Here is a 14,119-nt window from a genome sequence, read left to right on the forward strand (position 1 = left end):
CACTTAATTTAAATGATCATACTTTATAGATCGAATAGCATCTCTCCTAGCAGCAATTTTTGGTCGAGCTTTTTGTCGAAGAGTAAAGGTAAGTATTTTTTTTCTAATTTTATTTTTCTTCTTCTGCAAGCACGATCAACAAGTGTTGCGGTATATAACAATTTATATATACATTTGTATACGTAGATTCGACTATTCTTACTAAAGAGATTGCATCATCCATCTCACTCGCTCCAGACCGGTCCGGTCCGAACCGGGGCGTATTTTTCCCACGTCGTAGATCGCATCCCATCTCACCAGTAGTGTCCAACGTTTCCTCCGGTCCGATCCCGGTATAAGGACCCCACTCCTCCCCCCACCCCTCCCTAAAGATGCCCCACCACTTAACTCAAATATCAATATCCAACTCGGACCTCTCTCTCTCCACGATCCCTCCCTCCCTCCCTCCCTCTCCCCTCTCCCTCACTACTCCTCTCCCCTCCATCCCCTCGATGCCCTAATCTTCATCTCCCCTACGAATTCCGAAATTGCGCGCCTTTGTCGGGGCAATGAGATGCTCGGATCCGCTGGTGAGTTCCTCTTCCTCGATTCGGATTCGTCTTTCCTTCCTCGTTTCGTGGAGCCTCTTAGGCTTCCCGGATGAGGTAGTCTGGATGTGTTATCGGATCTGGTTGATGTTTAGATCGGATTAGTTCGATGTAATAGGAAATTCTTGGATACTCTGTGATCGGATCTTCTTTGGTTTTTCTTGTTTTGTTTTTCTTTTCAATCTTTCTTGAAAATGGCTGGGGTTGGGAATGGAGAAAATTTGTACCCGCTCTTCATCCTCAAATATGAATTGGGATACAGATCTTGGCCAAGAAAAGTGTGTGGTAGCTCGACATTTATATGAATATATGATAATATAGAATATTGATAAAATCACAAAGAATGTCTTCTCTTGGGCTATTTTGTTGTTGTTTTTGTTGCATTTTTTTTAATCATAGTTCATATATATACACATGAATTGTAGGTCTAAATTAAATGCTGTATCTGGATAAGAATATTGATATAAGAATGTAGATTCGATTCAGGAGGCTACAGATACATTTCTAAATTCAGCAGAAAATCTAAAACAGAGGCCAGAACGAATGGATCAACCCATATTTCCTGACCTATATCTAATTGAACTCTCACCAAATTTCCTGCTGATTGGTTGATCCAAAAACTCAATTAGGATGGTTTGGTCAACCCTCATACTTTAAGTTAACCCAAATTAAACCTTATTGACTCAGAACAAACTACTGACTTTAAGTTCAAATGAAATTATGGGTACATTTCTGCCTTTTGACTACACCTAGGAATTGTCTATAAACTAGGGATGTCATGGGGAAGGGGAGGCATCCCTCCTTGGCAAGTATTTTGAGTTCCAACACAATTGTACCACATAATAAACAAAAGCAAAATCGAACTTTAGTTTGATCTAACTCATAATGTGGTTTCTCATGAATCATGGCCTCATGTGAACATATACAAGAAGTATTAGAATAGCTATAGGATTTAAACTTGCTCACGTTTTTACAATATATATGAAAATCCTTATATGCATTTCATTCTTAATTTGCTTGCGCTTTATCTTGCTATTGTTAAACATTGATCTGAAATTAGAACAGAACCTACAACCAAAGATCAAGATTATCCAGCTTCCTATTAAATGGTTCTTGATGGGCCCTGAAATGGAGCCACCCATGATCCATACCCGACAGGATTGAAATACTGGATACCTTCTTCATCTTTTCCTAATGATAGTATCCTAAAAAGATGTCATTTAATTTCAGAAAAAAGTCATTTCCTGCATTAGAATCTTACACATTCATCTGAATTTGGTTCTTATTAGAAGTCAGTGTTCTTATTTGAAGTCAGTTGTGAGTTCTTTTACTATATCAAGGAAGTTTGATATTTTTGAGTACTGAGTACTTGTGATATGTATGTGACATGAATAGGAAAACTCTGATTCATTCCCATGAGAATAAGTATAAATACATGTACGGTTATGGTAGGTTATCCCTCAGGTACAACATAAGAGTATATACATTAACACCCCCGTTCAAACTCAAGGTGGATCAAACACAAGGAGTTCGCCGATTAGATACATAAAATGTGTAGTGGGATGCAATTTAATGAAGAAATCAACTATCTGCTTCATAGATGATATATAAGGAAGATTGATAGTGCTAGCTAGAAACTGATGTCGAACAAAATGATAGTCTACCTCAATATGTTTTGTTCTCTCATGGAATACAAGATTGCTTGCAAATTGTATAGCACTCTTGTTATCACAATAAAGAGCAGTGGGCATAGTATTGATATGCTAATATCTCCCAATAGATGGCGAAGAGAATAATTTCCTTAGAAGTAGTGGACATGGTTCTATACTTTACTTCAGTACTAAAGAGAGATAATATCTTGCTTCTTGCTCCTCCATGAGATAAGAGAGTCACTAAGGAACACACATAATGCAGTGGTAGAACAACTAGTGGTAGGATCACTAGCCTAATCAGCATCGGAATAAGCACGAAGAACAAGAGATGAATGAGCATACATCAATAAAAAGCGAATAATAGTTCCTCGCATATATCTGAGAATTTGAAGTAGTGTTGCATAATGAGTAGATCGTGGGCTGCCACAAACTGACTAACTATACTCACAATATGAAAAATATTTGGTCTGGTGATGCATAAATACACAAGTTGTCCAACAAGCTGTTTGTATCTAATTGGATTTATCAATGACACTCTTTTTGTAGGACGAAGCTTCACACGAAGCTCAAGAGGTGTATCAGCTGTCCGATCATCGCATATAGTTGTCGATTGATCAAATCAGAAACATACTTTTGTTGAGATACAAGTATGCCTCTCTCACTGTGAGCAATCTCAAGACTAAGAAAATAATGCAGGTGACCCAAATCCTTCATCTGAAAGTGCTGAGACAGATGTTTCTGTAGTGACTTGATAGCAATTGAATTATCACCTATAATAATCATGTCACTTATATAAAGTATTAGAATAATACGTCCCTACGGAGAAATATGCGTAAACATAGAATGATCATGATCACTCTCAACAAAACCAACCTTAGTCATCACTCAACGAAACCGCTCAAACCAAGCATGAGGTGCCTGTTTGAGATCAAAGATGGCATGCTGAAGGCGACAAACATGGGACAAAGGAATAGACAATCCCGGTGCTACATATAAACTGTTTCCATCAAATCACCATAAAGAAAAATATTCTTTACATCCATTTAATACAAAGGCCAGCTACTGCAAAAAGAGTATGAACAGTAGTCATCTGAGCCACATGGGCAAATGTCTCTTGATAATCAATGCCACACTCTTAGGTGAAACCTCTGGTAACAAGACGAGTTTTATGTTGCTCAATAGATCCATTAGATCATCTCTTGATTTTGTAAACTCATTTACAACTAACAGGTTCAATGCCATTTGGTAGAGGAACAACATCCCATGTCTGAGTGCATGCAAAGCCTGAAACTTCTCATCCATAGCATGTTGCCACTTAGGATAGACAATAGGCTCTTGATAAGAATTAGGCTCATGATTTGCGTGAAGAGCTGTCAGAAAGGTGTAAACCTTTGAAAAATATCGTGCAACATTAATAAATCAATATCTCTGAGGAGAATGATGCTCACGCTGAGATTGGCGAGGACCCACAGTACCAGCTGGAGGAGAAGGTGTAGAAGGTGGAGTAGAAGATGAAATAGGAGGAACAAGAGGGGAAGAAGATGATGGAGGTACATGAATAACCTGCAGAGAGTACACTTGAGTGATAGGATGATAAGGGAGAGAATCATTAGGACATCCAATAAGAGACTCCTCAGGAGAATATGAAGTGGGGACTGCATCAAGAGGAGACTAAGGAGAGGATGTTGAAGATGGAGGCTCAAGAAAAGTGAGGTCCTTAGACTCATGAGATTAATTAAGAATATCCTTTAGAAAAGCGACATGACGAGCAATATGCGGTCGACGAGTCGAGAAATCATAGCATCGATAACTTTGTGTTCATAACTATTTATGAGAAGAATACATCGCACAGATCGAGCGGACAACTTGTCATACTCATGAGCAGGTAGCAATACAAAGCAAGTACATCCAAAAACACGAAGAATATTATAATCTGGTTTAACAGACAAAAGAATCTCATGAGGAGTGCGATCTTGTAGGCAAGAGAAGGTGTGAGATAAATAAGGTTAATAGAAGTCAAGAGAGCTTCTGCCCAAAAGGAACGAGAGACATATGAACTAAGAATGAGAGCACGCGTAGTCTCTAAGATATGACGATGTTTTTGTTTTGTTACACCATTTTGCTCGTGAATGTAGGGACAAGACTGTTGAAAAATGGTGCCATGAGAATGGAGAATGGAACTCATAATAGTAGAGATATACTCTCGAGCACAATTAGACTTGGAAACCGTAATGTGTTTGTGAAACTGAATGTGAATCATAAATGTAAAAAATTGATAAACTTGGGGGGATCTCTGAGCGACGATGAATGAGATAAACCCAAGTATATCTAGAGAAGTCATCAATGAAACTCACACAATACAGATATTAATGAAGCTCACATAATACTCAATGAAACTCACACAATAGAGAAAGCCTCAAAACTGCTGGCAAACTGCAAAGGAAAAAAGGTCTCCAATGCCTGTAACTCACGCCAAAAATCTTGCATGTGACTATAGAAATGCTGGATGGGTCGTTCGCCCTATTGAGCTGTTTAAGCACTAGATAGAAGGTGATATTCTCGAGTACCACTAGATTCGACCAAACGAGATCGAAGATGGCACCAAAGATCAGCTGCAGTGATAAATCAAATAAAATCAGGACGAAGAACTTTATTAATAGAGACAATTAAATATGTCCGAACACGACTATCACGAGCCTTCCAAGTGGCATGCTCTTTGGAGTCATTGGAGAGCATAACACTGGATTTGTCAGGATGAATAGAGAGATCATGACCATTAAGTGCTCCTTTTGCAGTAGTAGACCAATATTGCAAATCAACAACAGTTACAAGCATAAAATCAGTTGTAGAAGGAAGATAATCACGAATTGTATTAGAATTAGCTATCGGAAGTGGTAGCAGATTTAATAGCAAGTTCACCAAGAAGCTTTGTTGAATCAATTAATTATTGGTTGGATCAAACTTCATGCGGCAGCAATAAATTGTGACTTGCAGAAATTCTGTTTGGCTATGTAGGGAGTTTGGGTTTTCGTAGGTGAACAGAATGACCTCCACGAGCAAGGCGACACACAGCCGCTAGAGTTGGAGTTAAGTGATCGCTGGCAATGGCAGCGTCAAGGAATCGTCGGAGTTGGCAAACCTCTCCAATTAGGAGCTTGAGTCGATGGTGTCAATGGAGATCCGATCCAGAGAAGGGCCGGAGTCGATGGATTCGATGGCGGTGTCGACAGAGACCTTGATGGCGGCAAGGCATCGAAGGAGATGAAGCTCACAGTGGCGAGGCGTTGATGAAATGGATTCGACGATGGCGTTGACTGAAACCTTGCGCTCGAGCTATGAAGTTGACGACAGCGTCGATGGAGACCTTGTGCTGTCGCTCGAGTTGTGGAGCGGATGGCGGCAAGGTGTCGATGAGTGTGAAGGCTTTTGACTCCGTCCGTCGGGGAGATTGATCGATGATGAGTTCACGAAGGGGTTCACAGATGATAACCCTAGGTATGAACTCTGATACCATGTGATGAATAGGAAAACTTTGATCCATTCTCATTGAGAATAAGTATAAATACATGTATATATAGGGTAGGTTATCCCTCAGGTACTACGTAGCCCTCAGGTACTACGTAGGAATATATACATTAACAATATGAAAAGCTTTTTGTGCAAACAAGGACAAACATACAATTCACGTTCACCAAAGCTACGTCCTATGTTATGTTCTTGAATTAAGAGGGAATTAGGTTGGGTGTTTGGATTGAAGGTAGCTTGTTAATGGTGGTGGAAGGAGGTGAATGTGGGGTGAACGTGGAGATGGAGATGTATGCGAGTTAGTGAATAGATAGGACGAAGAGGGAGAAGGGGTTGCTCCTAGAAGAAGTAGGGCGACGATAGAAGAAGGGAAGGGTCTAGCAGGCATCGGCTAGGGGTCGACGGGAAGGTTAGGGCACGAGGAGGAAAAGAGAAGAGAGGAAGAGAGATAGAGAGAAAGAAGATTTATTCAAAGCTAATCTTACTTGGGTGCACTCCACAGTACTTAGAGGCTACCCAATTGATCAAAATAATTAAAGAAACTCTAAACCAATGCATCCTCGCCGTGGTGTGTTTGAATAGGCTTGAACTCGACAGAAAGCCTTATTCTTCAAACAAAATTTATTCCTTCTGATACAACGTGGTTCAACCCTAGTCACATCAAATCTGATAATGGGCTTTAAGGCGGGTGCCGTCGTCGATAGTCACATCAAATTCGATAGTGGGCTTGGTCTTGAGTCCTATACTCCGTACCAATCTCTCGCCAAGAATTTATGCGTGCTTCCCGTGTCAATGAGTATATGCACACACTGCTTCCGAACGAGCCCATCCGCCCATAAGGTCTTTGGGGCGCTAGAGCTAGGGTATGCGTGCATCGAGATCTCGGCCTGCATATCCTCCTCCACTATCTCCTCAAACTCCTCTTTGACTACCCTATTTGTGACATCCCCCTCCCCCTCAGCCTCGTCATCACAGTCGTCAATCAACATGACACTGTCTGTAGCCTTGGTGCAACGATGCTCCAGTGTGCAGCGCTCGTCGCACCAAAAGCACAAATCCTTGGCTAGTTTTTCATCCACCCTCGCTCGTGACAAGGATCGACCTTAGGTTGCGTGCCTTTTCCTCTGAATCCGGCCATTGGTCTCGGTGTACCTCGCTGCCCCAAGGTGGACGCCGGTGGTCCTGGTATGGAGCTGCAGCCGCTAGTTGTGGGCGTCGTCTGCGACATATACCGGCCGTCTTTCGACATCTAACTCGTCCTCATAGCCCTTTTCAAAGCAGTATACTTCTGTTCCATCCTTGTGACAATCTCAACGGCCTCCATCAAAATTTGCTATTGCATGGAATAGACGTCGGCTTTTATCTCCTCATGCAGCCCTGCCAAAAATGTGCTCTTCAACGCTTCTTGCGGCTACCTTGGAAAGCAACGACTACTGAGGCACTCAAAATCTTTTTGATATGTTGCCATAGTAGTCTTTTGTGTCAATTTGGCGAGGTTAGCACCATAATCTTTATATCCAACAATCCCAAACTGTTGAGCTAATGCAAAAGTGAATGCCGTCCAATTGTCGAATGGTTGATGGGCGTTTACCGATTGGTGCCAATGTAAGGTTGCATCCTCCAAATGAAAACTCACAATAGGTACCTTAGCTTCTTCCGGCGTGCCATGGCATGAAAAGTACTGTTCGACGTAAAATATCCAATCAATAGGATTATCTCCATTAAACTTTTGATATTCCAGCCGAGTGGGTCGTTTGCGGATGCCATAGTTGCGCCCGTTGTCTAATAGGTGCTGCATCCTCACTGCTGTGTGGATTGAAGGTAGCTCATTAATGGTGGTGGAAGGAGGTGAATGTGGGGTGAACGTGGAGATGGAGATGCGCGTGAGTTAGTGAATAGATAGGACGTGGAGGAAGAAAGGGTCACTCCTAGAAGAAGTAGGGCGGCGACAAAAGAAGGGAAGGGTCTAGCCGGCATCGACTAGGGATCGACGGGAAGGTTAGGGCACGAGGAGGAAGAGAGAAGAGAGGAAGAGAGATAGAGAGAAAGAAGATTCATTTAAAGCTAATCCAACTTGGGTGCACTCCACAATACTTAGTGGCTATCCAATTGACCAAAATAATTAAAGAAACCGTAAAACAATGCATCCTCTTCGAGGCCCGTTCGAATGGGCCCGAGGCCGTCATAATGTGCAAAACCCGTTCGCATGTAGCTGTTCGGACGGCGCGTTCGAATGAGCCCGAGGCCGTTTGAATGCACAAAACTTGTTCTCTGTTTGTGCAAACGTGTGCAAGCGTTCGAACGACGCGTTTGAACGCACCCCGACAAAAAACCTTATTCTTCAAACAAAATTTATTCCTTCCGATACAACTTGATCCAGCCCTAGTTGTATTATCCTCCTTATGTTTAAAGATCTAATGCCCCTACAATTGAATCCTATTGAACAAGTTGGAAAAGATATCTACTTTTCTATGAACAATGTGAATATATTATAGTTAGAACATCTCCTATTATGCTGCAACCTTTTCTGAGATGCCCTATCCATTTCCCGGTTCCATTTTTATTGAAATTTCGGTGCATTAATGGATATAGTTCTCACATTGTTGAACCTTAGAGCATTATGGGTAAACCTTGTTTGGTCTAAACAAAAACTATGTTTCATTATTCAGTTGCAGTTAAGAATTCAAAGATAGACTTGTTGAGGGTCAATGTTTCCTCAAGATATTAATTGATCTGTTTCAGTCCATTTGAGCTGATCTTTGTGACAAGACTTTGTTTCTTTAAGTAGCTAAATGCAGCGGTACAGATTCTGTATTTAATTTTTTATAAAGTGGAAGACGTACCATTAAATGACAACAAATCTTCCTTCACTGTGCTGCCTATCTACAGTATCCTTATTGTACTGAGTACCGGCATTTTATTCTCTTGCATTGGTGGAGAAAATCTGGATTTTGAACTATGATCTATTTAAAATTTTAATACTCATGACCTCATCAGAGGCTTCTTGAAGGCTCTAAATGAATCTTACATCGTGATTTTTTTGTCGGGCATTTTTAGTGGAACTTTCTACATAAAGAAAGCGTTTTGACTTAGGATGTTATGCTCCTTCTAGTATGTAATAATTCTAGCCAATGGTAGTGAAAGCTTTGAAGGTCAGGATATGGACTTGAGAACCATACTTGCCGAAAATATCTCTACCCAAAATTAAAGTTGTCTCAGGAAGAAACAAGTGGGATCATTTCCACCTTACAGTAGATTGGCTGGAAATATCTCTGCACAAAATAGTAAGAAGATCAGCAAGAACATTGGTGTTCCTAAACAGAATGGAAGCGCCTAGGCGACCATTAGTGGCAAGCCAGTTAGCTGTCTGATTGCATTTGCAGTAAGCGTGGATAAGCAAGACAGTTTGAAATTTAGAGATAAGGTGAGCAATATCTTCTATTATATGAGCAATGCGCTAGGGATATCGCTCAATACTGAGCATCCACTAAAGAGAAGTGGAATCAACTTCAGCAATGAGGTGATAGATGTGGAGGTCGGCAACCATTTGAAATCCAAGGAGGAAGGCAGTGGCTTCAGTTGTTAATGCATCAATACAACTAAGAGGGGCTGACCGGGCTGCAATAAGACGGCCAAGGTGATCGTGAAGAATAGGGCCAGTGCCACCTTGGCTGGAGGCAGCTTCAAAAGCCTCATCAGAATTCAACTTGACAAGATCCCGAGGCAACAAAGACCAGGAGCAAGAAACAGTAGAAGAGATTTCATTACTGGGCTTGACAGTCTTGGCAAGTTAATCCTGCGTCACTAGTCGTGGCAGCAGAGGAAGGCTTAGTGCAGATGGATCGACATTTGGAGCCTTCCACAACTGCCAGAAGGCATTAACTGTAGAGGCATGCACAAAACCAATAGACCCAAAAATAGGAGCATGTCATCAGCCGTCAACCAGTCACCAGTAAGCTAAGCCTCAGAGAAAGAGAATTGAAAACCCAAAGTGGTCATGGAAAAATCCCAAAATTGCCGAGCATGAGTACATGAAATGAAGAGATGGGAGGGATCCTCTACCTCACAAATGTAGTCTTAACAACAGGGATTAGGGAGATATTGATGAAGCAGAGCAATGGCTAGTAGGCATTATCCGACATCTTGCGCGTTGCCACGAAGGCAGCCTTCTCAGAGCTAATGTTGGACGGTAGATAGACGGTAGACAGCATTACACAAGAAAATAGGTCGAAAATCATGGACCCTAGTGGGAGACTCCTTGAGAATGAGTGCAACATAAGTTTGAGACTAGACAACCAGGAAGTTGCCACTAGTTTGGAATAATACCAGGGCCTTCACAACTGATGGGCCTAACAAATCCCAATACTTATGGAAGAACTCAACTTGGTAGCCATCATGTCTTGGTCCTTTGAGAGGCACGAAGCAGAGAATTCGATGAATCTCCTTTGGGGTAAGGAGGGTCAAAAGCTTATCATAGCAAGAAGAAGGAAGAATATGTGAGGTAGGCAAGAAGTCCTAGGTAAGGTCAAGATTATCGGTGTGACTCCGGAGCTGGCAGTAAAAATTTAAGAATTCCGAGGAGATAAGATAATCAATTTGATTTCTACATCTATGAATGATAGTGGAAGTCTCAAAGAATCTAGTATTTAGATCACTCGAAGAGAGCCAACTAATCCTAGACTTAAGACTTCCACTTAGTGTCAATTTGATGCAGGATGGTCGAGTGATGATTGTACAAGGAATTGAGCTGCATGGAAGCATCACGGGCCAAGCCTTGGCTACCCTTAGTGTTGTCAAGCGTGAGGATTTTATTTTGGAGCACTTTGCCTTTGATGTTCTTAAGAAACAAGTCAACATCAAACATATTAGTAACAAGGGAAATGGTTGAGGATGAATTGTTAATAATATCATGAACAATAATATATTCCATTCAAATTAATTTAAAACAAAATGAATGACACTTTTGAAGAGATTAGAATCAAGCATATGCAAAATTAGTAATTAGAAATGTAAAAATTTATATATTAAGTTAAGAATTTAATATTAATATGTATTAATAAATAATAAAGAGCCTTAAGTTAATAAAACTGAGGAAATTAACTCGATAATGAATTTTCTTAGAGGCTCCATCGCAGAGTTCGGACCTAACCATTAATAGAGAAGCTACGGGAACAACAAAACCTAAGACTACAAAATATGCATGTGGTTCGAGCTAGTGTGAGTAAGGTGGCTTACCTTACCATCTCACTCATGAGTAGTCACAAGGGTTCTATCCAAATGGTACCAAATATGCCTATTTCGAGTTGGTTATTATGCCAGGTGAAAGTAGGATTGGCAAAACCAAATCTATTAGAGAATAATTGGAGATAAATTTCTAGAAAGACAACCGCCAGAGACTAGGAGAACGAGACTTCTCATTTACTCTCAAATGGGCCAACGATGGAAATATAATCTCCTAAGCACGTCCAAGGAATTATAATCTCTTAAGCACATCGAACGAAAGAATTCCATAATCCAATTTTTGATATCTTTTGAGATGCGTCATGATAATTCCAAACGGCACAATTCATTGATCACTAGTGGAGGTGTCCATGTCTTGTGACAAGTTTGCCGATCCCTCTTTGTGATTTTTCTTGGCTGTAGTTTTGGCTTTAGAGCTATCCATTTGATTCTTCATGACAAATTCTCTAGCGATAACCAATGCCACTTCTGCCCATTTCCTCGCCAAGATGGTGTTGAGGCGAGGAACAGATGTCAAGACTATAAAAGTCCATGACTTCAGCTGTCAGATCAGAGATAGACATGACAAATTGGCTTCTACCTAGTAAAGTAGCCTCAATTTTGGCAGCAAGGACTGATAATAGTGCGTTACAAACCATGACCTCCATGGCCACTTGATGAGTCAAAGAGGGAGCTAGCAGGTTGTTGTCCCTTAGGCAAGAGAGGGCTTAGAGGGGTGCCTTTTGATCTATTGATAACGATGAGGGGACATGAGAAGTTTCCTACCCTTCAGTAAGGAGAGGAGCAATAGAGAGGATATAGAGAAAGGAGTCTATTTCACACTGGTGGTCACCAATGCTGGGTTTTTGACTAGATAGCATGGAAATCACAGAAGCAATGCTAGCGATTTTATATGAGTTGATGTTGACGTAGCTCACCTCACTATGTGCACGGGCAATAGAGATTTGAGTAGTGACAAGAAGATGGGAAACAACTATCCCTTTTTTAGAGGAAATCTTAGCTGTTGTGGAGATGTGATTAAGATTTTGATGGATGTTAGAGGATCCTTCTTTTACCTATTTTTTGCTTACCTTTCTAGATTTTGGTGACTACAATAGGTCGATGCGATTGTGTGCTATTTTGATCTTTCACTTCCATAAAGTGAGGGTATTGATTATTGTTGTTTGTAGATCTGTTAGACCTACCGTTGCCTTTGTTACCAATCAGGTTTAGGGTCTTAAATCAGTGCAAGTCAAAGCAAGTGGCCAGCTCGGCCATTCCACGCCTAGGAGCATGAATCCAAGGGCCAAGGAGCGAATCCTCTTTCTGCATATCAGAATGAGTGTAACGTTCAACTTGAGGGGAAGGGGGGGTGTGGGGTGGGCAGAGGTGCTCTGGCTAATATCTACATTCCTAGCAGCTTTTGTCATAGGAATATACACAGGAGCAGAAGCCCTGTGTTCAGATTCCTCGGTAAAGGCTAGGGACTTTGGTCAAGGCCCTAGAAACATGGTTCTCGAAATCAATCAATCCCGAGTCAAATCAGTCGTATTTGGATTGGGACCAGCCATAACTAATTCTAATTCGAACCTGAAACCAGTCTAGTGAGATTGCTTTTGGTTTGGGATCAACTAATTTCGGCAGGATTGGCTAGATTGGCCAATCGGTATAGTTGAAACTAAATTTTTTTAAGATTCATTTTGAATCTAATAGGTATCTAACCTATAGTTAATATTTTTAGCTGCCTTCTTTTCAAATTTTTAATTTTTATCCTCTATCTATCTCATGCACTCTCTTCCCACCCCTTACACTTTATCGAGCTCATCTGACGACCGATCTGGTGAGTCCTTCTAGATATTCTGTACTTTGGTGAACTCGGGTGAGTTTATTTTTTTCTTATTTCTCTTCTCTCTTTCTCACTTACTTTTTAAGTTCCCTTCTCTTATTCTATAGAACAACAATAAAGAGAGGAATCTCTCTCTTCACTGTTGTTCTATAGTAGTAATTTATGACTATACAAATTTGCAAAATTCAAGTTGGAATATAGGATCGATCTCAACCTCGATACCAAGTTTTGCAACCTTTCCTAGAAGGGTACTTTAGTAGGTGATGACCAATTTTGGTAAAAATCATTCTTTTGAGGACCAACGATGAATCCTGGTTTTATCGGTTGTGTGACATCAAACTCTGCATAAACCTAAGCAAATCGACCATAGTCTTGGGACATGGTCGTATCATCAAACCTCAGCAAGCATCCACTATATGCTGCAATCTAAACCAGAATGCCTAGGTGCTAAAATTCCTCTAGAAGATTCAGCAGTTGCACACCTATAAACTGACATAGTAGTTATAAGGGTTTCTACAGAGTGAGAATTTGATGTCCACCTAACCAAATTTAACATCAAGCCATAGATAGTCTATGGCTCATTCATCAACATCTTGACCATATCTGTCTCACTAAAGAACCTGAAGATATAAAAGTCGTGGCTCTTATAAAAACATGATAAGGTTGCGTGGTGGTCCAAAAGCAATCCACTCATTTCTCACAGTTTCTAGAGGCAGCGATCAACGTGAAAATTGGCCAATGAGAACAAATTTCTAGTTCTAATTGCTAGTTTCTAATAACTAAGTGTCGATGATTATGATCGGTAAAATTGGCTTTGGCCTTCTCTAAGACATCACAAGGAACAATACTAGATAGGTGAGGATGTTTGTAGCATTTGGCCCTAGCCACATGAGCCTAGGATTGAAAGGGAATGTGAGAATTATGGGATGCATCAAAACATGGAGGGGGAGACTTATTAGGTTGCCTCTCACAAGGGCAAACCGTGGGGGCTCCCTGCATTCAAGGGAGCTTCTTGTTCATTCAGGAGGGCCGCAACCGCAGCAGGAGGCTGGAGAGACTGAGATAGAATAGGAGGCACATCAGGAGGTTGAGGAGCTTGAGGAAAGTGAAGGGGTGTAGGACACTGAGGCGCACCACCCCTCTCTATCATAGAAAGCATATACTGAGTAGGAAAAGGATTACTTAGAAACCCTAGCAAAGCTCTATGAGAGAGAGAGAGAGAGAGAGTTCCATTACTCCAAGTTATCAATTTTTTGTTATCTTAATATTTGGTCTTATTATTGACATAA

General features: G+C 41.0%; 1 protein-coding gene across 4 annotated transcripts in view; it reads left to right on the forward strand.

Moving 5' to 3' along the window:
- The first annotated feature begins 425 nt into the window (after positions 1–425).
- The window catches only part of LOC140782827 (probable serine/threonine-protein kinase SIS8), a 45,117-nt gene continuing 31,423 nt past the window's right edge, over positions 426–14,119 (forward strand). For 2 of the 4 annotated variants that reach the window (XM_073129630.1, XM_073129632.1), the window contains exons 1-2: positions 436–569; positions 2,786–2,935. The gene's annotated coding sequence lies outside the window, so the exon portion shown is untranslated. Of the gene's footprint in view, positions 570–2,785; positions 2,936–14,119 lie in introns of all 4 variants that reach the window. The other 2 variants (XM_073129629.1, XM_073129633.1) reach the window with 2 other exon arrangements.

The sequence above is a fragment of the Typha latifolia genome, chromosome 2 (genome assembly GCF_019914945.1).
Source record: "Typha latifolia isolate L0001 chromosome 2, TyphaL0001v2, whole genome shotgun sequence".
In the NCBI taxonomy this organism is placed as follows: Eukaryota; Viridiplantae; Streptophyta; class Magnoliopsida; order Poales; family Typhaceae; genus Typha; species Typha latifolia.